Below are 27,799 nucleotides of genomic sequence, written 5' to 3'. Positions count from 1 at the left end.
GGCGCAAAAGGTCCTTAGCACCGCAATCTGCATATTTTTCCTGCTCATGCCAGGTCTAAAAAAGGATGGCGTGGGTAGGCAAAGGGATTCAGTTATGGCGATCCAGTTATTGAATACCATCGCCATCCATTGACCGGATAACACCTCTGTACAGTGACAGGATAACACCGCCATACAGTGACCGGATTAAAGGGTATAAGAGGACACAGTACAGGGAATGACTAGGGACACTGCACAGGGTGTGGTAATAGGGCACAATGCAGGGTATAGGGGGCACAGTACGAGGTGAAGGGGCACAGTATGGGGTGGGGGGCACAGTCACAAGACCCTGTGACATTAAAAGGTCCTTATGGTGAATGCGGTTCATACGCCACCATAAAGAGAGGCGTGAGAAAGGGGTGTGATTATGTGGCTAGAGATAAAAAATGTAACTGTCAGTACAGGCCCCAAAAATTAGGCAATAGGCATTCACCTAACAGCAAAGAACTTTGGATTCTGTGGCTGGAGGTACATTAGGCGGTCACAAGATAAATATATAACTGTCGGCCAGTACAGGCCCCCAAAATTAGGCAATAGGCATTCACCTGACAGCAAAGAAGTTTGGATTCTGTGGCTGGAGGTACATTAGGCGGTCACAGAATAAAAATGTAATTCACCTGACATAAAAGGCCTTTTATGCCTCTGTATATACAAAAGGCAATGACCATTCTTTGTTCTAGGTGATGGCGGATATGAGTGGGCTGGCATGAGGAAATTCAATTACACGTGGTCATCACAGGTGATGAATTTCTCAGAGATCCATGCCTCATTGATTTTTTAAAATGTGAGGTAGTCCACACTGTTGTGAGATAGGCTAGTGCGCTTATCAGTCACGACCCCCCCCCCTGCTCCTCTAAACGTCCTTTCAGACAGGACACTCGGTGAGGGGCAAGCCAAGAGTTCCATGGCAAATTGTGCCAGCTCTGGCCACAGGTCAAGCCTGCACACCCAGTAGTCAAAGGGATCCTTGCTTCTCAGAGCGTCCACATCGGCTGCTAACCTGATGTAGTCAGACACCGGTCGGTCTAGGAGTTCCCTGAGGCTGGATCCGGAGGGAGTCTGTCGATGGTTTGGATGCAAGAACATCTTCAAACCGCCCTCTTCTTGCAGGTGCGGGAAGATTGGTACCCGCACCTGTTTCGCTGTGGATGGAAATTCCTCTGCCAATGCCCGCAACAGCAGAATGCAGCATCTCTCGCAGCAAGGTCTGAAAATTCTGCATTTTGACAGCCCTCTGTGATGCTGGTAACATGTCCGCCATTTTGTGTTTGTATCAGGGGTCTAAGTACGTTGCCACCCAGTACATGTCCTTGATCGTTATGCTTTTTATACAGGGGTCCCTCTTCAAACACTGGAGCACGAAGGCCCCCATTTGCACCAAATTGGAAGCAGTGGAGCGCCCTGTCTCCTGCTCAACCCAGGAGAATGTTGTCCTCGGTCTCCTCCCCCCAGCCAAAGACAACACCAGGGAACCCTGAAAAGTTTAAATCCTGCTCTTCTTGCTCCTCCTCCTCCTCCCCCCATCTACCATCCTCCTCTGACTCCTCTTCAGACTACTGCTGACTTGTCTCAGACGGAATAGCCCCCCCGGGAATTAATTCAGCATTGCAACTTCCTCATCTTCCAGCTCCTGCTCCTCGTGGCTTGATAAATTGCAAAATGCAATGCACGCTCCAGAAAGAAGGCGTAAGGTACGATGTCACTGATGGCGCCCTGGCTGTGACTGACCAGTTTGGTGATCTCATCAAATGGCCGCAGAAGTCTGCATGCAAGGCGCATGAGCAGCCACTGGCGTGGTGAAAAAAAACCAAGCTCCCCAGAACCTGTCCTGCCACAGAGTTCGTACAGGTAGTTATTAATGACACATTTCTTCTGGAGCAGACTATCAAGCATATACAAGGTGGAGTTCCAGCGCATCAGGCAGTCACAAATCAGACGTCTGACGGGCCAGTGGTGTCGCTGTTGGACCCAGGGTATTTGGCAACGAATAGCTGCATGACTAAGTTCAGGATGTGTGCCATGCACAGAACGTGTGTCATTTTGCCCTGTTTCAGCACGCTCAGCAGATTGGCACCGTTGTCGCACACCACTTTACCAACTGTCAAATTGAGCGGGGTTAGCCACTGATCGGCCTGTGACCACAGAGCTGAAAGCAGTGCAGGACCGGTGTGGCTCTCGGCTTCCAGGCGCAACAGCCCCAGCACAGCATGGCAACCTCTCACCTGGAACGTCAAATAGATTCTGGTGAGCCTGGGGGGTGCAGTGGAAGAGGCGGGCGCAGTGGAAAAGGAGGAGTCAGCCGAGGAGGAGACGGGGGATGGAGTAGGAGGAGGAGAAGAAGTGGCCGGCCTGCATGCAATCCGTGGCGGTAACACCAAATCCACATGGGTGCCACGGGTTACATGCTTGATGGCCGTCAGAAGGTTCACCCAGTGGGCGGTAAAAGTTATGTACCTTCCCTGCCCGTGTTTGCTAGACCACGTGTCTGTGGTCAGATGTATCTTGGCACCGACACTGTGTGCCAGAGATATATTGACTTGTTGCTGAACGTGGCCATATAGTTCAGGGATGCACTTCTGGGAGAAATATTTCCTTCTGGGGATCTTCCATTGCGGTGTGCCAATGGCCACATATTTTCTAAAGGCCTCAGAGTCCTCCAATTTATATGGCAGTAGTGGCGTGCTAGCAGTTCGACAAGCCAGTGGTCAGCCGTTGGGCAAGAGGATTATCCTGTGTCACGGAAGTCTGCCTTTGGGCCACGGAAGTCTGCCTTCTGCCAGATGAACGCGACGACAGCACGTGGAAGGTGGAGTGGAGGACAAATGGAAGGAGAGAGGAGAAGGAGAAGAGGCATGACGTGGAGCGCCGGGTTTGTGGTTTTGTGGGTTCTGACAGTGTTGCTCCCACTGGGCTCAGTGATGGGAGGCCAGGTGCCTTCCCTAAGTGAGTGTTGGGCTTACCGCGACTTATGCGTTGACAGCAAAGGCTGCAGATGGCAACACTATTGTCAGCAGCTGACACGTTAAAAAAAAGCCCACACTGCGGAGCCATGTTCCGGCGTCCTGGGACTCGGAGCGCAAGATGTGACCGTGCATGGTGGATGGCTCGCTCCAGATACATTTGCAGTCTGCTTTTTGCCTCCTGTGCACTGCGAGTTCTGCCTGCTTCTCCTACTTATCTGCTGCTCCCTCTCTTCCTCTGAACTCCCCACCTCTTCCTCTCTTGTGGGCACCCACGTGACGTCCATCGACATGTCATCACTGTCACCTTCACCACCACTGACATTAGAGATCTTGGAGTAGGCAGCAACAGTGGGGACCACCCTCCTTGGGCTGATCTGGGTACTGTCGTCAGACTGCTGGATGGCGGCCGTTGCTACCTTCTCTTCCTTATCCAATGCCAAGAATGGCTGCGCATTGGTAAGGTCTGGGAATGGGCAGGAAAATCATTCCTCTGACTCGAGTGGAGGGCTAGGGTGGTGGTGGTTTCTTTGGGGGTGCACACAGCAGAGAGTGAGGAGGGTGTAGCTACAGAGGATGAGAAGGGTGCAGAAGCGGAAGGCTGAGTGAGCCACTCAACCAACTCTGGTGCTGCCTGGTGCACCTGCCCGGCCCCTACCACCCCTGCGGAACGGCCTGCCTCTTTGTCTGCTTGTCATTTTCAAAATGACCCTGTGCCAAAGTCCCTAGTAAAGAGCAGTATTTGTGGAAGCTGATATATGGCAGGCCTCAATCAGTTGTTAGTTTAAGCGGGTATATCAAAACCCCCAATCTTTATTTTGTGGGCGCAGGTATATGGAAAAACCTCTATCTTGACAAAGGCCCCATTGAGTGGGCTGAAACGTTGCCTGGAAATAAACGGGTCATCACCTTTTTTCACCATATTTGGAGTGCTGCCTATTTCTTTGGATACATTGGAAAACCTCTATCACCATTTTGGGGAAGCTGATATATGGCAGGCCTTAATCAGATGTTAGCTGAAGCTGGTATATCACCCTCAAGAAGTAATTTTGTGGACGCAGGTATATGGAAAACCTCTATCACTATTTTGTGGAAGCTGATAGATTGCAGCCCTCAATCAATATTTTCTGGAAGCATACAAATGCACTATAATATACTTTCTATGTTAGAAAGTATATTATAAGTATATCACACCTATCGATTGCACAACCTTACCCATCCTTAAAAGGACTTTTTTGGCCCTATTAGCTAGAGTTTGGTGTCTCTAAGTTCCTAACAGCCTTTTCCTGCTCCAAAATGCAACCTCTCCCTACACTGGCAAACACATAATGTAAAATTGCTGCCAGATCATGTTCTGTTATAGGGTTGGGGGGGTGTCCATGTGCTAAAACGTCTCAATTGGCTGTCCTGTCCGACCTGATGGAAGTCTCATGGGTCAAAGTTCAGCGCAATACAAAAGAATATGGGGCACGCGGACATCACCATATGTTTGCATGTTCAGCGAACAAGCAAAGTTTGCCGTGAATTGAACGCCGGGCGAACCACAAGTCCATCTCTATTGAGAGGTTCCTCCAATCCCAGCCATTAGAGAGCAGGAACCAGGCTATCATTAGACATCTAAACACTGGTTCCAGTATGTGTAGGACCCCGGTGCAACATCTAGGTGGTGGTCTAGCATAAGGCCCCTTAGTGAATTCTGTAAGGGTCTTTACACAGGAATTCTGCATTGGTGTTTTTTTTTTTACTAGTAAGAAAAACTGAAGAATAACCACATACATTTTTTTGCTCACCTGTGTTTTCAGATTCACCTTTTTTGTGGCCTCTTTAGCAAAGAGTGGGGCACATTTATCAAGCTTTCTTTTGTATAGATGTAAAATTAGACAGGCGTATTTTCTTTGTCTTTCTTTTGTCTACTATATATTAAAAGTCTCACAGCACTTCCTGAATTAGGCCTCTTGCACATGACCGTATGCCCTCCGAGATATGCGGTCCGTGAGCAGGCCATATGTCCCGGAGCGCCATTGATCGTGCGCACAAGAGCACACAGCATCATAGATAACAATGATGCTGTGGACGCCGGGCCGCCCGCGAGACTATTGTCCCGCACTCATATGATCTTACGAGTGCGGGACAATAGCCCCGCGGGCCGCCCGAAATCCACACACAGCATCATTGTAATCTATGATGCTGTGTGCTCCTGTGCGCACGATTAATGCAGCTCTGTTCACGGACCATATATCTTAGAGGGCATACGGTATTGTGCAAGAGGCCTTAGACTAGGCATATTGCTATTATTCTGACCTCTGGAGGTTCTTTTTCTCTATGACAAGTTCATATTTACTGAGACTGGTCTAACTAGTATGAAATGTTGAGCAAGTAAGCTGAAAGTAAGCGCAAGTTTAGACTAATAAAAGTATGCCAGCCCTGGAGTGAAGTAGAATTTAGACTGTTTTTAGGACTAAATGAGGTACAAAATAAGGCACACCTATATAAATAGGTTGGAAAATAGGCGGAAAAGTTAGAAAACTTCTGAATTAGTGCAAAAAATCTAAATATGCTAACGAGGTGCAAATGCCTCCAAAACAGGCGCATTTTCAGTAGTAAATGCAACTTAAAAATAGGACAGTCTAAAACAGAATTTTACACCTAACTAAGCACAGGCACTAAAATAAATGGGCCCCAGTGTATTTGACTAGTAGTGTGTTCTTTGTGCCGATGTGAAAATTCCTGAAAAAAGAGCCAAGAGCAACAGCATGCTGCATTTAAAAAAAAAAGCCAGAAAGATAAAAAACACACCACGTGAATAAATGTTTGTGTCCTGCATTTCATTATTCCCTTTAGGCCTTCAGTAAACATCTGGTGCTGTTTTTTTTACAATAAAATACGCAGATGCAAAAAAAAAGCCACTAAAAATGCAGAAAAATGCCACCAAAAACCTACATATGAAAGCACCTGAAAAGCTTATTGGTGGTAACTAAGGAGTTAAAGTTGTTTAACTAGATTTTATCTTAACTAATGTTTCACTGCCTTCATTTTTAGTGAAACAGAAAATAAAGTGAATGATTACATAAAAAATAAAAAATAAATACCTCTTTTTTGGACAATAAGATGCAACTAGGATTTGGAGAAGGAAAATAAGAAAAAAATATTTTTCATCAGATCACCAATCCTGATCAGACCCCCAAATCAGACCCACCAAGTTTTATCAGACCCTCATCGGACCCCCAAGCTCAATCAACCTCAGATCAAACCCTTAGACCCCCAAGCTCCATCACTTTCAGATCAGACCGTCACACCTCCGAGTTCCATCAGCTTCAGATCAGACACCCCAGCCTCCATCAGCCTCAGATCAGACCCCCATCAGCCTCAGATAAAAAAATAAAAAAAATAAACACCTTAAATGCTCCACACGGCACTGCCACTTACTCACAGCACTATGGTCTTCTTCAGGCCAGTGTTGAACTATGACCTGACATTGCACAGGACACACTGCAATAGACCAGGGAAGGTGAGTAGAACCAGCGCAATGTTTCCCTCACTGCTCCCTGCGCCTCCTGCCTGCTGATGACCACCACATTCCATTATCATTGGTATTCGGAGTATAAGACGCACTCTCCCTTTTCCCTCACTTTTTTGGGGGAAAATTACATCTTTGTAGTCCTAAAAATACAGTATATGTGTATATATATATATATATATATATATATATATATATATACACACACACACTTTTTTATATCTTTTTGGAAAAGGATATTGGTATAATAACTTGTTTCAAGCAGATTTGCATGAAATTGTTTATATAAGCAATCTGGCAAGCTGACTTCTGGATTTAAATCAGGACATCTCCGCCCAAAGCATCCCACTCCCTTGTTCACAATGACTCACACTTGATTACTTTAATATATACTTTAATTAGGCTTTCTTGCATAGCAACTGGAGCCCAGTGTAGATGCATTTAGATGATAAATCTCACTGAAGTAATTAACCACAGTGAGGATGGACAAAAGATTCTGATGGATTTGTTATTCATACCAAGCAATCAAAACATTTATTTGAAATGACAAAATACATCAGCAAAGTAATGAAATCTATGCATCAGTAGTTTAAATTTGTTTTCAATTCTGACAGGTGTGGGATATGTGTCAGCTTTTTGATCGCAGCATACTCTACCAGGATGCTTAAGGCCTCTTTCACACGGGCAAGTTTTCCGCGCAGGTGCAATACGTGAGGTGAACATGCACTGAATCCTGACCCATTCATTTCTATAGGGCTGTGCACATGAGCGGTGATTTTCACCCATCACTTGTGCGTTGCGTGAAAATGGCAGCAAGCTCTATATTGTGCATTTTTCACGCAACGCAGAGTGAATGGGGCTGCGTGAAAATCGCAAGCATCCGCAAGCAAGTGCTGATGCGGTGCGATTTTCACGCATGGTTGCTAGGATGAAAGTCTATTCACTGTATTATTTTCCCTTATAACATGGTTATATATGAAAATAATAGCATTCTTTAATACAGAATGCTTAGTAGACGGTCAATTGAGGGTTAAAAAATAAAATAAAAAATTAACTCACCTCCTCCAATTGATCGCGTAGCTGCCGGTCTCCTGTTCTTTCTTCAGGACCTGTCAAAGGATCACATGATACATAACATGATACATAACATGATCCATCACAATGGTGATGGACCATGTGATGAGCACAGTGATGTCACCACAGGTCCTTTGACAGGTCCTGAAGAAAGAACAGGAGACCAGCAGCTACGCGATCAATTGGAGGAGGTGAGTTATTTTTTTTATTTATTTTTTTAGCCCTCAATTGACCTTCTACTAAGCATTCTGTATTAAAGAATGCTATTATTTTCCCTTCTAACCATGTTATAAGGGAAAATAATAAAATTTACAGAATACTGAACCCAAACCCAAACTTCTGTGAAGAAGTCCGGGTTCGGGTCTGGGTACCAAACATGCCGATTTTTCTCACGCGTGTGCAAAACGCATTAAAACGCTTTGCACTCGCACCCGCAATGCTTTGTAACGCACCCGCAACACCCGTGTGAAACTAGCCTAAGGGTCTGTTCAGGTCGATTCTATTGCAGGCTGAATTTGGTGCAGATTCTGTAACAAAAAGCTGCTGGGCTGCCATAATTTTCATTGGGAGGCTGTGTCTTTGTCACGGCCATGGTTATGGTCGTGACTCCGGAACCGCATGCGGTTGTCAGCGGTCTTTGGTTTGGTTGTCAATCACAGGTGAGGGCTGTGGTATTTGCCTCACCTGTGGTTGCCGCTGGCAACAGTATGGATGTGGCAGCATAGCAGTCTGAGCTGTGTCGTGGCAGCTTGCTATGTTGTGCATGCGGTTGTGTGGGATTTGTGTGTATGTGTGCACTTGGTTTTATGTATTGTGTGCACTTCCCCTTTAAGTGGTGTTTTCCCTTCCTTGGTATTGGAAGGGTTAACTCCCTTTCTGTGTGTGTGAGTCACGGGGTGTGTCTGACTGTTGGGTGTGGCTTCTAGGCCCTATAAAGCCTCAGTTGAAGGCAGTAGTCAGGGAGGGTGCTTCAGCCATGCTTGCTGGAGACATCCTCCTGGTTATTTACCAACTGCCAGTGGGGGCCTCCCTTCTGGTCATACTGTCACGGCTGAGGATGGGGAAAACCCTCAGCCGTGCAATGCCAGAAGATGTTACGGGCTGCTTGACCAGGATGACAATATTAGGGAGCAGGTCACCTCCTATCGCGTCCCTAAACTGACCCTGACTCCTATCCATAAGCTGTTTATGTTCCTTTCCCTGCAGCTTGGTCATTGAGACTCCTGTTCCTTCGTGTCCAGAAGGAACAGGTCGTCTTACCCTGCTCCTTGTTCCAGGGCAATCCTGAGGGCTAGTAGGGACCCCAAGGCATCCGGTGTATGAGTCCTCCCACCTTCAGGGTTGACTCATATGGATAGGAGTCAAGGTCAGTTTAGGGACGCGATAGGAGGTGACCTGCTCCCTAATACTGTCGTCCTGGTCAAGCAGCACGTAACATCTTCTGGCATCGCACGGCTGAGGGTTTTCCCCATCCTCAGCTGTGACAGTCTTATGGCCATGACTGCATCAACAAAGGACATATCCTTTCTTGGCATGGTTGTAGCAATTAACCACGGCCGCATGAACTGCAGCATGGCATCCTGCTGAAAACACTAGGCGGCGGTTCCTGCACAGCTGCGTGATAACCTTTTGGCACAGAATCTTAACAAATTCCAGCCTGCAAAAACTTTTGTCCGAGCAACCCCCTAGGTCACACGCAAATGGGAATCAATTTGATGCATATATTCTGTGCGGATTGGAAATTTGGATTTCACTGCAGTTCTGCAATAAATCCATGTCAGAATCTGCATGTTTTACATGCAGATTTTGTTGTGAATTTTCCCAGAATTTTACTATGCGTTGCAAGAGGTGAAATCCGGCATGAAAATCTACATAAAGAATTGACATGCAGTGGATTTCAAAATCCTCACAGCAGGTCAATTTTTGTGCAGACAATTTCCACATTTTCCACATTTATGTGAGATATTAAAACCCTCTTCTACAAAAAAACAAAACAAAAAAAGGAATTCTAAATCATTATGGGCGAGGGCCTGCTGGTGACCCTCTAAAACATTAGGGGTGAGGGTCTGCTGCTAAGCTGACCCTCTAAAACAGTAGGAGTGAGGGCCTGCTGCTGAGCTGACCCTCTAAAACATTAGGAGCGAGGGCAGCCTAATAAACATGTTGATATGATGGAGGAGGAGGACGAGAAAAGGAAGATTTTTTTGTGGTGGAAAGGGTGCATGTAAATACAGTGTATTCAATACACCATAAAAGCCACATTTAAAGTGACTTTATGTTCAGCCGTTTTCCTCTGGTGGAGTAGAAAATTTAGGGGCAATCCAGGCCTGTCAGCATTTTCAGTTGACAGGAGGATGCTCCTATCAGTTATTATGCCCCAGCAGCACTAAATACCCACTCTGCCAAAATGCTGGCAGCAGGGCAGGCCAGCACCATCAAGGCGTATAGTGCCAGTTCGTGCCAAGTGTCCAGCTTGGACACCCAATGGTTGTAAGGCACAGAGGGATCTGTGAGGACACTGACATGGTCTGCTACGTACTCCTTCACCATCTTCCAAAACTTTTCCCTCCTTGTGACATTAGGCCGCATATCAGGGTGAGGGTGCTGGCAGCGTGAAAATGTCCGAGGCCTTGGAGAGTCTTTCCCTGCCTCTGTTGGAACTGCTGTGTGTTCCCTCGTCTCCCCTCCTTGGTTTTCCAAGGAACTACGTACTCTGCTGCCCTTCCGGTATTGCACCATTTTTGCTAGTCCTCTTCACCACAGGAATGAAAAATGAGAAGTTCTCTTTGCAACAGGAGTCGAGAAGAGTGAACAACCAGTAATCGGTGTTGGCCAAAATGCGTATAATAGGTTCACAGGAAAGGCAGCCTAACATAAAGTCAGCCATGTGTGCCAGAGTCCCAACAGACAAGACTTTGCTGTCCTCATCAGGAGGATGACTCTTAATCGCCTCATCCTCTTACTCTTCTTTGGCCCATCAATGTTGAACAGATGGAATAACCTACTATGGGTACCAGCCTCTGTAGTGTAGGCAACCGTCTCCAGCTCCTCCTCATCATCATCATCCAATTTGCGCTGAGAAGACAAACTGAGGATGGTCTGGCTACCACCCTGTGTACTGTCTTCCCCCATTTCCATCTCTTCCACATGCAAAGCGTCCACCTTCATTGTGAGCTGTGAGCGTTTCAGTAGACACAGAAGTGGCATGGTTACACTGATAATAGCTGCATCGCCACTCACCATCTGTGTTGATTCCTCAAAGTTGCATAAAACCTCTTAGAGGTCAGACATCTATGCCCACTCGTCGCTTGTGAAGAGTGGAAGCTAAATGGAAAGGTGACGACCATGTTGCAGCTGGTATTCCACTACTGCCCTCTGCTGCTCACAAAACCTTGCCAACATGTGGAACGTGGAGTTCCAGCGCATGCTCACGTCGCACAACAGTCGGTGAGCTGGCAATTGCAAGCGCTGCTGCAGCGTTGCCAGACCGGCGGCAGCTGTAGATGACTTTCTGAAATGGGCACACATGCGACGCACCTTCGCCAGTAGCTCAGGCAAATTGGGGTAGGTTTTGAGAAACCGCTGAACCACTAAGTTGAACACGTGGGCTAGGCATGGTATGTGTGTGAGCTTGCAGAGCTCCAAAGTTGCCACCAAGTTACGGCAATTGTCAGACACAACCATGCCTGGTTGTAGGTTGAATGGCGAGAGCCACAGCTTAGTCTGATCCCTTATACCCTGCCACAGTTCTGCGGCGGTGTTCTGTTTGTCACCTAAGCAAATTAGTTTCAGCATGGTCGGTTGCCGCTTCCCCACTGAGAATTTCAGCGGTGGAGGAGGAGGGGGGGGGGGGGGGGGTTGCAGCCACTAATGTAGGTGGTGACGGAAATCCTGATGGAAGTAGGGCCTGGAATCCTTGGCGTCAGTAACTCCTGTGCCATCCCAGGGTATGACTCGCTCCCGGCCTCCACAATGTTCACCATGTGTGCTGTCAGGAAAATGTAGCATCCCTGGCCAAAAGCACTTGTCCATGTGTCAGTCTTTAAGTGGACCTTCCAAATAACTGCATTTGTCAAGGCACAGGTGATGTTATAGGACAAATGCTGGTGTAAAGCAGGGACGGCACACCGGGAAAAATGGTGGCGGCTGGGAACTGAGTAACGAGGGACCGTCGCCGCTATCAGGCTGTGGAAAGCCTCAGTGTCCACAAGCCACAATGGCAACATTTTCAGGGCCAGCAATTTGGAAAGGTGCGCATTTAGTGCTGTCGCCTGTGGGTGGGTGGCAGCGTATTTGCACTTTCGTTCAAAGGCCTGGGGTATGGACATCTGTACGCTGCACTGGGACACAGAAGTGGATGTGCTAGCTGACGGTGCTTGCGAAGGTCCAGGTGCAGGGCGGGAGGCATCCGGGCCTGCGTCTTGGGCAGGGGATTGGCCAGCACGTAACACAGGGAAAGAGGAGGCAGTGGTGTGACCCACAGACACTGATTGTGGACCCAGGCGTTCGGCCCACCTATTAGGGTGCTTTTATGCCATGTGGTGGATCATGCTGGTGGTGGTGAGGTTGCTAGTGTTCACGCCCCTGTTCATTTTGGTATGGCACAGGTTGCAAATTACAATTCTTTTATCGTCCGCGCTTTCCTCAAAAAAGCACCAGACTGCGGAACACCTACCCCGTGGCAAGGGAGATTGCCGCAAGGGGGTGCTGTTGCGGGCCTGTTTGGTTTGGCCCGCCTTCCCCCTTTTGCCACCCCACTGCCTCTTCCAGCCTGTTGCGGTGCTGCGGATCTCTCACACTCTGTACTGCTGTCCTCACTCGGCTTGCCACCTTCCCAGGGTTGATCATTGATTTCATCGTCCACCACATCCTCTTCCACTTCCTCACTCTGGTCATCCTCCTGACTTGTTGACCTAACAAGAACCTCACTAATTGACAACTGAGTCTCATCCTCATCATGAACCTCTTGAGACACTAATTGCGATTGACTTATTGGCAACTGTGTCTCATAATCATCATCCACCTCATGAAACACTAATTGCCGTTCTCCACCGTCATCTTTCTCTGACTGTGGATGCCAAGACTCTCCATGGTGAGAGGGAGGAGGATCAGGGTGAGGATTCTATTGACCAGACTCTTGGCTACTTAGACTGGACTTTGTGGAAGACAGGATGGTGCTTAACCAACTGGAAGCATTATCTGCTGAAATCCAACCGACCATCTGGTCGCACTTGTGTGACTTCAAGAGCGTTGTCCTGCGCCGCCCTGCAAACTGGGACATGAAGCTAGATATCGTGGATGAGTGTGTTTCTTGTGCTCGGCAGCAGACACAGTTTCACCACGGCCTCTGCGTGCACCATCAGCAGCATGGCCACTTCCCCGTCGCTTACTGCTCGTCTTGAGCATATTAAATGGTATACAGTGGATATAAAAAGTCTACACACCCCTGTTAAAATGTCAGGTTTCTGTGCTGTAAAAAAATGAGACAAAGATAAATCATTTCAGAACTGTTTTGGAGGGAAGAAAACAAAAAAATAATAATAATCATGTGGTTGAATAGGTGTGCAAACCCTCTTATAACTGGGGATGTAGCTGTGTTCACAATTAAGCAATCACATTCAAAATCATGTAAAATAGGAGTCAGCATACACCTGCCATCATTTAAAGTGCCTCTGATTGACCCAAAATAAAGTTCAGCTGCTCTAGTTGGTCTTTCCTGAAATTTTCTTAGTCGCATCCCACAGCAAAAGCCATTGTCCGCAGAAAGCTTCCAAAGCATCAGAGGGATCTCATTGCTAAAAGGTATCAGTCAGGAGAAGGGTACAAAAGAATTTCCAAGGCATTAGATATACCATGGAACACAGTGAAGACAGTCATCGAGTGGAGAAAATATAACATAACCTTTACATAACATTACCAAGAACTGGACGCCCCTCCAAAATTGATGAAAAGACAAGAAGAAAACTGTTCTGGGAGGACATTAAAGGAGCTGCAGGAATATCTTGCAAGTACTGGCTGTGTGGTACATGTGACAACAATCTCCCGTATTCTGGGGTAGAGTGGCAAGACGAAACCTTTTCTTACGAAGAAAAACATCCAGGCCAGGCTACATTTTGCAAAAACACATCTGAAGTCTCCCAAAAGCATGTGGGAAAAGGTGTTATGGTCTGATGAAACCAAGGTTGAACTTTTTGGCCATAATTCCAAAAGATATGTTTGGCTCAAAAACAACACTGCACATCACCAAATGAACACCATACCCACAGTGAAGCATGGTGGTGGCAGCATCATGCTTTGGGGCTGTTTTTCTTCAGATTGAACTGGGGCCTTAGTTAAGCTAGAGGGATTTATGAACAGTTCGAAATCAGTCAATATTGGCACAAAACCTTCAGGCTTCTGCTATAAAGCTGAACATGAAGAGGAACTTTATCTTTCAGCATGACAATGACCCAAAGCATACATCCAAATCAACAAAGGAATGGCTTCACCAGAAGAAGATTAAAGTTTTGGAATGGCACAGCCAGAGCCCAGACCTGAATCCGATTGAAAATCTGTGGGGTGATCTGAAGAGGGCTGTGCCCTCGCAATCTGACAGATTTGGAGTGTTTTTGCAAAGAAGGGTGGGCCAATCTTGCCAAGTCAAAATGTTCCATGCTGATAGACTCATACCCAAAAAGACTGAGCGCTGTAATAAAATCAAAAGGTGCTTCAACAAAGTATTAGTTTAAGGATGTGCACACCTATGCAACCATATTATTTTATTTTTCTATTTTATCTTCCCTCTACCTAAAAGATTTCAGTTTGTTTTTCAATTGAGTTGTAGTTTATAGGTCACAATAAAGGTGGAAAAAGTCCATTGGATAGGTCATAGCATCTGTTTAGCACTGTCCGACAGCTGGGACCCCCCAGATTAGTTGGTGGCGCTTGCAGTAGTGACAGCCTTCTCGTTGCTGCCAAATGAAGTCACAGCAAGCAATACAATGAAGTGAAAGGAACTGTGAAAAATACATTTCTCTATTATATTAAGATGACAGCTTGAGAAACATTTAATCGTAAGGAGTAAAAATTTGCTGCTAGAAGGTCTCCAATTTTGGATTCAATCATATCCCTGGGTGAGCTTTTTTTTCTCCCTGGCTGTGACGCTCTCTTCTGCGATTGGACCACACTACAGCCAGGCAGAAGGAGACACCCATTAAGAAACAGGGCAGTCTCCTTCTCCCTGTACCGATTATATTTATTTACATACCAAGAGGGAATTGTAAAAGGGCACAGCGGGGGAACACAGTAAGTGACCTTACATCCCTGCACTATGCCCTAAACAACCCCCTACTTATTTGATAATATCTGGACCCATGAAAGGTCCTCTTTAACCAAGTCTTGATAAACACTTGGAAAAAGTCAAAACGTCACCATGTTTAGTGTCTGGTTACTGAATAAATCACTTTATCGTTTAAACTGGAGGAGTGCTTCAGTCATCTTCTTTGCATATTCTGGGATTCCAAGCCAGAATCTGACACTGCGTGCAACAGGTACATTGGAATGCAGAAGTTTGGGCACCCCTGGTCAAAATTGAAGTTACTGTGAACTAAGCAAGTTGAAGATGAAATAATCTCCAAAAGGCATAAAGTTAAAGTTGAAAAACACCTTTCAACATTTTAAGCAATATCAGTGTAATTTTTTGGCTTTGTACAATTTTAGAGTGAAAAAAGAAGAGAGTACCTTGCAAAAGTATGGGAACCAAAGAAGATTTGAGTATTCAAATAACTTTGACTGATGTCTCAGACCTCAAATAGCCTGTTAGGGTTAAGGCTTGTTCACTATCATTGTTAGGAAAGGCCAGATGATCCAAATTTCAAAGCTATATAAAATACCCAGACTGCACTAACCTTTTCCCCAAAAACAGCAACCATGGGTTCTTCTAAGCAGTTGCCTAACACTCTGAAAATGAAAATGGTTGAGGGCCCCAAAGCAGGAGAAGGCTATAAGAAGATACAAAGCATTTTCAGCTTGCCATTTCCTTAGTTAAAATGTTATTAAGAAATAGCAGTTAACAGTAACAATGGAGGTCAAGATAAGATCTGGAAGAGCAAGAAGAATTTCAGAGACAGATGCTTGTAGGAATGCTAGAAAGGCAAAACAGAAATTCTCCCAACCCGATACCCTCTCACCTTCTACCTTCACCAGACTAGGAGGTTCCTGTGAATCCAGAGGAATAATGTACTTTTTTTATAAAGACTTATGGAACATAATGAATTTTGAAATTGGAACAACACAGGATTGATAACTTCAAAAATCTCATAAGAACTAATTTTAGATAGAACCTTAAGACTAATATTAACAAAAATAATTCCTCGAGACCTCTTTCTGTTAGCGATTCTCTTTTGAACTTCCAGGGAATTGCTCAGGTTTGTGTGAACCTGGGACAAGACTATGAAGTTTGTCATTGGAAGAGGATGAGACCTGCACACCCTTTGTGTTGGGTGCTTATAGAGGATAGACGTCAATCAATTCCAGTGGAGAAATTTATTGCACACCAAAATTTCTTCGTTCCATCCAGAGTGTATATATGAATGTTACAGGCCATGAAAGTAGTCCCAACGTTTCGGTCAGATAACAACCCTTCTCAAGGGATCTAGAGAGAATATAAGACATTATCTGTAGGGTATATTGGTTTACAAAATGTATATTGCAGATATACACGCAATGTTTTTGCCCGATTATGGAAAAATATATATACTGTACATATACATACTGACTTGATATAAACATATTGCTCTGGGTCCAGATAGTGATGAAGAGTAAAAGGTATTATTCACAGTTAATGTAAAGTCAATTTTGGGTAAGTTAGTGTATTTCCAGGTAAGGGCTTTGAGAGCATACTCAGTAAGTGCTTATTTGATTTAATGCTTCTGACCATCGATAAAGCTCACCAAACGATCAATGACCTTACAAAACAAATCGAGACCACAGAAAATCAACTCATCACCATCTTACCACAGGACGAGTGGACCTCACTGAAAGAGAAGACTACCAAACAGATTGCTAAGTATCAAAAACAAACCGAATCTACAAAAAGGTCCAAATTTATTAGACACGTAGAAGACTACAGAATAAATAAAGTGTGCAGGTGGCGTACAGAGGGCCATCTCCGAACTACAAACCCATAAAGATATCATAATCAAACCAGCAGACAAAGGGGGAGCATTAGTGGTCATGGACAAGTCTATGTTCAGTGCCTTGCAAAAGTATTCTCTCGCCCCCCCCCCCCCCCCCCCCCGTCTTTTTTCGTATTTTGGTGCCTCACAACCTGGAATTAACATGGATTGTTTGAGGATTTGCATCATTTATTTACAGAACATACCCACATCTTTTGAGATGTTTTTTTTTTATTGTGAAGCAAATAACAAATAGGAAAAAGTCAATGTGCATAACTATTCACCCCCCTAAAGTCAATACTTTGTAGAGCCACCTTCAGCGGCAATCACAGCTCCAAGTCACTTTGGATAAGTCTCTATGAGCTTGCCACATCTTACCACTGGGATTTTTGCCCATTCCTTCTTGCAAAACCGATCCAGCTCCTTCAAGTTGGATGGTTTGCGCTTGTGAACAGCAATCTTTTAGTCTGACCACAGATTTTCTATTGGATTGAGATCTGGGCTTTGACTAGGCCAGTGATAGGCAAACTGCGGCTCTCCAGCTGTTGCAGAACTACAACTCCCAGCATGCAAAGACTGCCTACAGCTTTCAGCCTACAGCAGGGCATGTGGGAGTTGTAGTTTTGCAACAGCTGGAGAGCCGCAGTTTGCCTATCACTGGTCTAGGCTATTCCAACACTTTTACATGTTTCCCCTTAAACCACTCAAGTGTTACTGTAGCAGTGTGTTTGGGGTCATTATCCTGCCGGAAGGTGAACCTCCATCCTAGTCTCAAATCACGCACAGAGTGGTACAGGTTCTGCTCAAGAATATCCCTGTATTTAGCACCATCCATCTTTGCCTCAACTCTAACCAGTTTCCCAATCTGGGCTGCTAAAAAAAAAAACACAGCATGATGCTGCCACCGCCATGTTTCACTGTGGGGATGGTATTCTTTGGGTGATGTGATATGTTGGGTTTGCGCCAGACATTTTTTTTTTTTTTTTTTTTATGGCCGAAAAGTTCAATTTTAGTCTCACCAGACCAGAGCACCTTCCTCCATACATTTTGGGAGTCTCCCACATGCCTTTTCGCAAACTCACAACATGCCTTTTTGTTTTCAGCTAAAAGTAATGGCTTTCTTCTGGCCACTCTGCATCTCCTCCAGGGTTACCTTAGGTCTTTGTGCTGCCTCTCTGATTAATGCCCTCCTTACCCGGTCTGTGAGTTTTGGTGGGCGGCAGTCTCTTAGCAGGTTTGCTGTTGTGCCATGTTCTTTCCATTTGGTTATGATAAATTTGATGGTGCTTTTCGGGATCATCAAAGATTTGGATATTTTTCGATAACCTTACCCTGAATTGTACTTCTCAACAACATTGTCCCTTACTTGTTTGGAGAGTTCCTTGGTCTTCATGGCAGTGTTTGGTTTGTGATGCCTCTTGCCTAGGTGCTGCAGCCTCTGGGGCTTTTCAAAAAAGGTATGTATATGTAATGACAGATCATGTGACACTTGGATTGCGCACAGGTGGAGATCATTTCACTAATTATGTGACTTCTGAAGGTAATTGGTTGCACCAGAGCTTTTTATGGGCTTATTAACAAAGAGGGTGAATGCATACCCACATGCCAATTTACTGTTTTCTATTTCTAAACAATAATTTTATTTATATTTTTTCTCATTTCACTTAACCAACTTAGACTATTGTGTTCTGATCCATCATATAAAATTCAGATTAACAAAACATTGAACTTAAGGCTATAATGTAACAAAATGCAAAAAAAGACAAGGCACTGTACATTAGCGATATAACTAATCAACTAAGTGACCAGGTCCCCTATGAACTCCCAACTTCAGATCCTTCAACAAACATTGCCAATAAGATCAGGATCACACTCAAACACTATTGTAAATCCAGCATCATAGATGACGACACTGACCTTTTTGACCAAACAACACCCCATAACACCAGTGTTCTACACCCTCCCGAAAATACACAAAGATCTTCACAATCCACAAGGTAGACCCATAGTGGAATCCATATTATCTCCCCTTTCCATATACCTAGACCGGATACTTACTTCCCTCATCAAGACATCACGTTCTTTTCTACTAGATACTAACGATTTCATCACCAAACTCAAACAGTGCATACACCAACCAAACTCACTACTGGTAACGATGGACGTCAACAGTCTGTATATGTCCATAGCACATGACAAAGGTATAAGAGCCACAGCACAACTTCTCTCCACACATTCCACACTTAGTACTCAACAACAAGAATTCTGCCTGTCATTACTATCTTTAGTCCTGCATGAAAATGTATTCCTTTTCGGTGATAAATAATACTTACGGAGGCCACAGGTAAACACCCCTGCTCCTTACATGATTCACGACCTAGGTCTATACTTACCTCCCCTTCTCTTTCCAAAGCCACCGATTACAGGATAAACTTATGGATCAATAATATTATTCCCTATTGCAGTGATGGCGAACCTATGGCACGGGTGCCAGAGGAGGCACTCAGAGCCCTCTCTGTGGGCACCTGCACCCTGGCGAAAATCTAAGGTGTACCGATATGCCTTAGACTTTTCCTGCCATTCGTCAGCACAGGCCGCACTATGAATATGGGCAGACTATTAAAGATAAATGATGTACATAGAAGATATACTATATTGGACTGTAGTATTCAGGTTAAAGTGCCGTGTTGGCACTTTGCGATAAATAAGTGGGTTTAGGGTTGCAGTTTGGGCACTCGGTCTCTAAAAGATTCACCATCACTGCCCTATTGTATTTATTTCTCTGGAAAATACACTAACTTACCCAAAACGGACTTTACATTAACTGTGAATAATACCTTTTACTCTTCATCACTATCTGGACCCAGAGCAATATGTGCATATCAAGTCAGTATGTATATGTATATATATTTTTCCATAATTGGGCAAAAACATTGCGTATATCTGCATTCACCCTGAATCTTTATTATCATTTTTTTTTATAATTTTGTAAACCAATATACCCTACAGATCTTGTCTTATATTCTCTCTAGATCCCTTGAGAAAGGTCTTTATCTGATCAAAATGTTGGGACTACTTGCATGGCCTGTAAGATTGATATATACTCTGGATGAAACGAAACACATAACTTCATGTTATGTATTAAAGCATCACTTGAAAATAAATTTCTCCACTGAATATGAAGTTTGTCAGACATCACTTCTACCTCAAGATTATCAGAATTCTACGACTTAAATAAACCCCCAAGAGGATGAAAACCATAATTACTGAAAAATGGCAAGGTATTAGGCCTCATGCACATGACCGTGTTCCGTTCCGCAAAATGCTGCTCCGTTGTTCCGTGATCCGTTTTTGTTTCCGTGTGTCTTTCTTTATTTTTGGAGGACCACCAGACATAAAGGAAGGTAAAAAAAAGTCTAAGACAGGTTTGCCATGGAAATGATAGGAATAAAACGGACACGGATGACAATCTTGTGTGCCTCCGTGTTTTTTCAACGGCTCCATAGAAATGTATGGGTCCGCATCTGAAACGCTAAAATCGGCAGAAAGGACGCGGAGACAAACAACGGTCGTGTGCATGAGGCCTTAGTAGAACTGTTAGGACAATTATTGATATCCAGTTCAGCTAATGCCAAATATGATACCCAATCATTTTGATTGTCGCCCACATAGCACCTCAAAAACTGTTCAAGGCTGTGATTTAGTCTTTCAGTCTTCTCGTTAGTTTCCGGGTGTAAGGCTGAAGAGAATGAGAGAGTGACACCCAAACGATTGCAAACGATATCCAGAATTTAGAAATAAATGTAACTCCCCTGTCAGAGGTCAGAAAATGACAGATTTTTTTTTCAAGTTTTTTTTTTTTTTCTGCATCATAACGCAAGGAAAAGTATACATATGTAGTATCGCCAGATTCATACTTACCTGGAGAATGAAGATCACAAGTCAGTTTTACTGCATAATGAACGCCGTAAAAAAAAAAAACTGCAAAACTGTGGCAAAATTGTGTTTTTTTCCCCAATTCCACCACCTTTGGAATTTTTTTCCCACTTCCCACTACATTCTATGCATTATAAATAGGTGGCGTTGGAAAGTGCAACTTTTTCCGCAAAAGATAAGCCTGCGAAAAACAAAAATGCTAAGTCAAAAAACCTCCAGGGTAGAATTGGTTAAATGCTGTTTTCCACTCATCCCCCTCCTTTATTTGGATGAGGTTATAAATCAAACAGGGTCTAGCCTGGTGAACCATTTAGCTCCCTGGATAGCGGTTCTTGACCATGATCTTATTAAGCTCCCAGTAGTCAATACATGGTCTGCAACCGCCATCCTTTTTCTTGACAAAAAAATCCCATCCTCACAGGAAAAACAGATGGTCGGATATGACCCATTACAATACTTTTTTTTTAATGTAGTCTTTCATGGCCTGATGCTCCAGATCTGACAAAATAAAAAATACACCTATGACGGGGAGACGGCGACGCACTTCCTCTTTGCGGCGCCACCGGCATCCCGCATTTGTGCAGGAGCGAGGATGCGGCCTGCGTCCTTGTCTCCATGGGGACCAGGGGGTGGGGAGGATCCGGCCACGCACGCCTTCTCAGCGTGGCCGGCATCCTCCTAGCTAAAAGAAGTACTGAGTGCTGATTTATCGGCGCTCAGATGGTCTGGGCTGGACTTGGGTTACGTGACGCTGGCCACGTCATGTTAATCACTTGTTCTGCTATTTATATAGGCAGCCTGCTGTCCACAGGTTGCCTGTGAATGGTCTTGCTACCCTCACCGGAATTTTCGTATTATTGGCGGATCCGGGGGGGGGGGCAACGGGTCACTTGCTCCCCCCCCCCCGAGAATATTGTGAGAGAGAGGGCGTCTAAACACCCTACTTCCCCATTCCGCCGACGACGCCCGGGTAACATGTGGGCTGTCGGCTGTCACTGCACTGCTGAGCACCAATGACGTCACACGCCGGCGCTCAGACTCAGCGTGGTATATATCAGTGGACAGTGAAGGAAGGAAGTTGCATGCGGAGTCAGCGCGGTCGGACAGAGAGTACTGTACATACTACATTGGCTTACTGTAGAGCTGAGCTAGAGCTTCTAGCCTGAACCCTGCCTGGACCAGCCCACCAGCGACCAGATAAGCTTGGGCAATCATGCTCCAGTGCCATGCCGGCTGGCCACACTTTTAATAGTGTACTAACTGTTCGAAATAGTTTACTACCCAATACAAAATATTTTACTGCCTGTCCCCAGGTCCCCAGCCCAGGTGTTATAGCCACAAACTGGCCATAGTCTAGAGCTTCAATTTGACATGGTCACGCCGGCCATTATTTGACTGTCACACTAAAAGAGTTCGCTAAAATGGCCCTAGACCAGCTACTTTAGCATAATTCAAGTTGCCTTGCCAGGCTGAGCGTACTATCAGTGAGTGACAGACTGTGGGGAGGGTAGGGGTTAACCTCAAATTATAAAACCAGGTGTACCTAGACTGACTGATCTATTAAACACAGATGTTAAATGAGCTTTATTTGGTATCTGAAGTGGAGTGCAAGCTTTATTGACAAAATTAATTACATTAGAAGGCTAGCTTTATTGTTCTTTAAACAAGGCGCTGTTGCGTTTATTTATCATGATATAATATAATGGATGTGGGCATGATGTCCTAGCAAGCCAATTATTTTACAAGGTGTGTTCTTTTGTGCTTTAATTGTAGAAAGTGATAAATGAGCGTGAAAAGGGTGAATAGCAGGACTATTGATTCCTTCTTTAGTACAAAAAGTCAACAGGAGCACAGCCTGTACTAGAAAGCACTTCAACTATAGAAACTGACACTAGCCTCCCTTTGTGTTCTGGTACACAGTCACACGTAGAGCCAATACCTTGTCAAACTGATTCTGTGTTGCCACTGTCTGTTGATACCCCACCTGAAACTGGCAGTATCCTAATGAATGACATTGGCACACATCTTGGGAAAACAATTGATGACTTCACCAAATGCTTGTTACTGGAAAATCCATGGCAACCTCCTCCTGGATATGAGCTACCTTTCTCTGCTCCAAACATGACTTCCAAAAATGGAGAAACTCGGACAATCAGATGATACTTGTCAAAACAACATATTGACAGTTTTCCTTGGCTAGACTATTCAGCTGTTAAGAAGGGTTTGTTTTGCAAGTACTGTGCGTTGTTTGCACAACATTGCAAAGGTGGCCATAACAAAGGCATGGCACTTACAAAATTGGCAACTGAGTCCCTTACGAATTTTAAAAAGCTTAAGGGTAAGGAAGGAGATTTGGAAGTCCATGCAAGACTTGTTTATTACCAGGAGAGTTTAACCGAAGGAAAAGCATTTTTAACCACTTCAGCCCCGCTAGGTGAAACCCCCTTCATGACCAGAGCACTTTTTACACTTTGGCACTACACTCCTTTCACCGTTTATCGCTCGGTCATGCAACTTACCACCCAAATGAATTTTACCTCCTTTTCTTCTCACTAATGGAGATTTCATTTGGTGGTATTTTATTGCTGCTGACATTTTTACTTTTTTTGTTATTAATCAAAATGTAACGATTTTTTTGCAAAAAAATGACATTTTTCACTTTCAGCTGTAAAATTTTGCAAAAAAAACGACATCCATATATAAATTTTTCGCCAAATTTATTGTTCTACATGTCTTTGATAAAAAAAAAATGTTTGGGCAAAAAAAAAAATGGTTTGGGTAAAAGTTATAGCATTTACAAACTATGGTACAAAAATGTGAATTTCCGCTTTTTGAAACAGCTCTGACTTTCTGAGCACCTGTCATGATTCCTGAGGTTCTACAATGCCCAAACAGTAGAAAACCCCCACAAATGACCCCATTTCGGAAAGTAGACACCCTAAGGTATTCGCTGATGGGCATAGTGAGTTCATAGAACTTTTTATTTTTTGTCACAAGTTAGCAGAAAATGATGATGATTTTATTTATTTATTTTTTTCTTACAAAGTCTCATATTCCACTAACTTGCGACAAAAAATAAAAAATTCTAGGAACTCGCCATGCCCCTCACGGAATACCTTGGGGTGTCTTCTTTCCAAAATGGGGTCACTTGTGGGGTAGTTATACTGCCCTGGCAATTTAGGGGCCCAAATGTGTGAGAAGAACTTTGCAATCAAAATGTGTAAAAAATGACCGGTGAAATCCAAAAGGTGCACTTTGGAATATGTGCCCCTTTGCCCACCTTGGCAGCAAAAAAGTGTCACACATCTGGTATCGCCGTACTCAGGAGAAGTTGGGGAATGTGTTTTGGGGTGTCATTTTACATATACCCATGCTGGGTGAGAAAAATGTCTTGGTCAAATGCCAACTTTGTATAAAAAAATGGGAAAAGTTGTCTTTTGCCAAGATATTTCTCTCATCCAGCATGGGTATATGTAAAATGACACCCCAAAACACATTCCCCAACTTCTCCTGAGTACGGAGATACCAGATGTGTCACACTTTTTTGCTGCCAAGGTGGGCAAAGGGGCACATATTCCAAAGTGCACCTTTCAGATTTTGCAGGCCATTTTTTACACATTTTGATTGCAAGGTACTTCTCACACATTTGGGCCCCTAAATTGCCAGGGCAGTATAAATACCCCACAAGTGACCCCATTTTGGAAAGAAGACACCCCAAGGTATTCCGTGAGGGGCATGGCGAGTTCCTAGAATTTTTTATTTTTTGTCACAAGTTAGCGGAAAATGATGATTTTTTTTTTTTCTCTTTTTTCCTTACAAAGTCTCATATTCCACTAACTTGCGACAAAAAATAAAAAATTCTAGGAACTCGCCATGCCCCTCACGGAATACCTTGGGGTGTCTTCTTTCCAAAATGGGGTCACTTGTGGCGTAGTTATACTGCCCTGGCAATTTAGGGGCCCAAATGTGTGAGAAGTACTTTGCAATCAAAATCTGTAAAAAATGAATGTGTTTTGGGGTGTCATTTTACATATACCCATGCTGGGTGAGAGAAATATCTTGGCAAAAGACAACTTTTCCCATTTTTTTATACAAAGTTGGCATTTGACCAAGATATTTTTCTCACCCAGCATGGGTATATGTAAAATTACACCCCAAAACACATTGCCCAACTTCTCCTGAGTACGGCGATACCAGATGTGTCACACTTTTTTGCTGCCAAGGTGGGCAAAGGGGCACATATTCCAAAGTGCACCTTTCGGATTTTGCAGGGCATTTTTTACACATTTTGATTGCAAAGTTCTTCTCACACATTTGGGCCCCTAAATTGCCAGGGCAGTATAACTACCCCACAAGTGACCCCATTTTGGAAAGAAGACACCCCAAGGTATTCCGTGAGGGGCATGGCGAGTTCCTAGAATTTTTTATTTTTTGTCGCAAGTTAGTGGAATATGAGACTTTGTAAGGAAAAAAGAAAAATCATCATTTTCCGCTAACTTGTGACAAAAAATAAAAAATTCTAGGAACTCGCCGTGCCCCTCACGGAATACCTTGGGGTGTCTTCTTTCCAAAATGGGGTCACTTGTGGCGTAGTTATACTGCCCTGGCAATTTAGGGGCCCAAATGTGTAAGAAGTACCTTGCAATCAAAATGTGTAAAAAATGGCCTGCGAAATCCGAAAGGTGCCCCTTTGCCCACCTTGGCTGCAAAAAAGTGTCACACATGTGGTATCGCCGTACTCAGGAGAAGTTGGGGAATGTGTTTTGGGGGGGTCATTTTACATATACCCATGCTGGGTGAGAGAAATATCTTGGCAAAAGACAACTTTTCCCATTTTTTTATACAAAGTTGGCATTTGACCAAGATATTTTTCTCACCCAGCATGGGTATATGTAAAATGACACCCCAAAACACATTGCCCAACTTCTCCTGAGTACGGCGATACCACATGTGTGACACTTTTTTGCAGCCTAGATGCGCAAAGGGGCCCAAATTCCTTTTAGGAGGGCATTTTTAGACATTTGGATCCCATACTTCTTCTCACACTTTCGGGCCCCTAAAAAGCCAGGGCAGTATAAATACCCCACATGTGACCCCACTTTGGAAAGAAGACACCCCAAGGTATTCAATGAGGGGCATGGCGAGTTCCTAGAATTTTTTATTTTTTTGCATAAGTTAGCGGATATTGATTTTTTTTTTGTTTTTTTCTCACAAAGTTCAATCTTTCATGGACTCAATATGCCCCTCACGGAATACCTTGGGGTGTCTTCTTTCCGAAATGGGGTCACATGTGGGGTATTTATACTGCCCTGGCTTTTTAGGGGCCCTAAAGCGTGAGAAGAAGTCTGGAATATAAATGTCTAAAAATGTTTACGCATTTGGATTCCGTGAGGGGTATGGTGCGTCCATGTGAGATTTTATTTTTTGACACAAGTTAGTAGAATATGAGACTTAGTAAGAAAAAACAAAAACAAACAAAAAATTTCCGCTAACTTGTGCCAAAAAAAATGTCTAAATGGAGCCTTACCAGGGGGGGGGGGGGGTGATCAATGACAGGGGGGTGATCAATGACAGGGGGGTGATCACCCATATAGACTCCCTGATCACCCCCCTGTCATTGATCACCCCCCCTGTAAGGCTCCATTCAGACATCCGCATGATTTTTTACGGATACATGGATCGGATCCACAGAACGCATGCGGACGTCTGAATGGAGCCTTACAGGGGGGTTATCAATGACAGGGGGTGATCAGGGTAATCACCCCCCTGTCACTGATCACCCCCCCTGTAAGGCTCCATTCAGACATCCGCATGATTTTTTACGGATCCATGGATACATGGATCGGATCCACAAAACGCATGCGGACGTCTGAATGGAGCCTTACAGGGGGGTTATCAATGACAGGGGGTGATCAGGGTAATCAGGGTGATCACCCCCCTGTCACTGATCACCCCCCCTGTAAGGCTCCATTCAGACATCCGCATGATTTTTTACGGATCCATGGATACATGGATCGGATCCACAAAACGCATGCGGACATCTGAATGGAGCCTTACAGGGGGGTTATCAATGACAGGGGGTAATCAGGGTAATCACCCCCCTGTCACTGATCACCCCCCCTGTAAGGCTCCATTCAGACATCCGCATGATTTTTTACGGATCCATGGATACATGGATCGGATCCACAGAACGCATGCGGACGTCTGAATGGAGCCTTACAGGGGGGTTATCAATGACAGGGGGTGATCAGGGTAATCAGGGTGATCACCCCCCTGTCACTGATCACCCCCCCTGTAAGGCTCCATTCAGACATCCGCATGATTTTTTACGGATCCATGGATACATGGATCGGATCCACAGAACGCATGCGGACGTCTGAATGGAGCCTTACAGGGGGGTTATCAATGACAGGGGGTGATCAGGGTAATCACCCCCCTGTCACTGATCACCCCCCCTGTAACGCTCCATTTAGACATCCGCATGATTTTTTACGGATCCATGGATACATGGATCGGATCCACAGAACGCATGCGGACGTCTGAATGGAGCCTTACAGGGGGGTTATCAATGACAGGGGGTGATCAGGGTAATCAGGGTGATCACCCCCCTGTCACTGATCACCCCCCCTGTAAGGCTCCATTCAGACATCCGCATGATTTTTTACGGATCCATGGATACATGGATCGGATCCACAGAACGCATGCGGACGTCTGAATGGAGCCTTACAGGGGGTTATCAATGACAGGGGGTGATCAGGGTAATCAGGGTGATCACCCCCGTCACTGATCACCCCCCCTGTAAGGCTCCATTCAGACATCCGCATGATTTTTTACGGATCCATGGATACATGGATCGGATCCACAAAACGCATGCGGACGTCTGAATGGAGCCTTACAGGGGGGTTATCAATGACCGGGGGGTGATCAGGGAGTGTATATGGGTGATCACCCGCCTGTCATTGATCACCCCCTGTAAGGCTCCATTCAGACGTCCGCATGTGTTTTGCGGATCCGATCCATGTATCTATGGATCCGTAAAAATCATGCGGACGTCTGAATGGAGCCTTACAGGGGAGTGATCAATGACAGGGGGGTGATCAATGACAGGGGGTGATCAG

Source organism: Bufo gargarizans, chromosome 1 (genome assembly GCF_014858855.1).
Source record: "Bufo gargarizans isolate SCDJY-AF-19 chromosome 1, ASM1485885v1, whole genome shotgun sequence".
NCBI classification, from domain to species: domain Eukaryota; kingdom Metazoa; phylum Chordata; class Amphibia; order Anura; family Bufonidae; genus Bufo; species Bufo gargarizans.
The sequence above is the reverse complement of the archived record's forward strand: the minus strand, read 5'-3'. Positions refer to the sequence as shown.